The sequence below is a fragment of the Raphanus sativus genome, chromosome 4 (assembly GCF_000801105.2).
Source record: "Raphanus sativus cultivar WK10039 chromosome 4, ASM80110v3, whole genome shotgun sequence".
Lineage (NCBI taxonomy): Eukaryota > Viridiplantae > Streptophyta > Magnoliopsida > Brassicales > Brassicaceae > Raphanus > Raphanus sativus.
This window is the reverse complement of record NC_079514.1, coordinates 20,901,761-20,902,542: the sequence shown is the minus strand read 5'-3', so window position 1 is coordinate 20,902,542 and position 782 is coordinate 20,901,761. Positions and strand designations below refer to the sequence as shown.

The window sequence follows — 782 nt, the reverse complement described above, 5'->3', positions numbered from 1 at the left end:
ACATATAATAAGGGTGATTCTTTACATATACTTATGTTGTGTGTTTCTCTTTCTTTTCGCAACTTTACTCTCTAATAGTGTTATTTCTGATTGATTTTTTTTTGTTTTCAAACAGGTAAGGGTCCTCATGCTCAGAAAGTTCTGAATGCTTCAACCTAAAAAAGACGTTTAAGGTAGAGTCTTCACACATTGCTCTTTAGCATGAATATTCGTTAGTCCCCTGTCTTATTTTTACCTTCTAAATTTGTTTTTTTTTTGGTTATGTTGGAACAGCCATTAGTGTAAAAGAAGCGAAGAAAATAAGCAACCAACCCACAGTCTACACATATATCTCAGTCTCTCCCCGGAATATGCATTTTGTTTCAATTGCTAGAGGTAAACACTATAACTCGACGTAAATTCAGAATTGTGTCTAATCAAATTCAGACACCTTTCAGTGAAGGTTCTGTTTAGACGATGAGCGGATTCTGCTTTAAGCGGAGCAGCAACAAGTCGGTCTGATAATTAGTCCTTTTTGTTTATTGATATTTTATAGCATTTGACAGTTGCACTAAGCCACCAGCGCTAGCAAATCCTACCACTGTTATTTATGCAGGTATCGTATACAACTCTCTGTTTCAGATGACTCGGAGGCGGCTGTCTTTGTGTCTTTTGATGGTGAAATGAAAAAGTTAACCAACATCCGTCCTGCAGATGTAAAACTTATGGTAGCATTAACCAAAATCTTGCCAAGCACAACCACTTAAAATAATAAACGCTTTGTTGATTACAGGAGCTAGGGG

General features: G+C 36.7%; 1 long non-coding RNA gene across 1 annotated transcript; it reads left to right on the top strand.

The window, feature by feature from the left end:
* LOC130511523 (uncharacterized) lies at window positions 1-569 on the top strand. The gene is made up of 4 exons (XR_008944998.1): window positions 1-13; window positions 116-173; window positions 274-375; window positions 438-569. It is a non-coding gene; the product is annotated as an uncharacterized LOC130511523 (long non-coding RNA).
* Window positions 570-782: the final 213 nt, after the last annotated feature.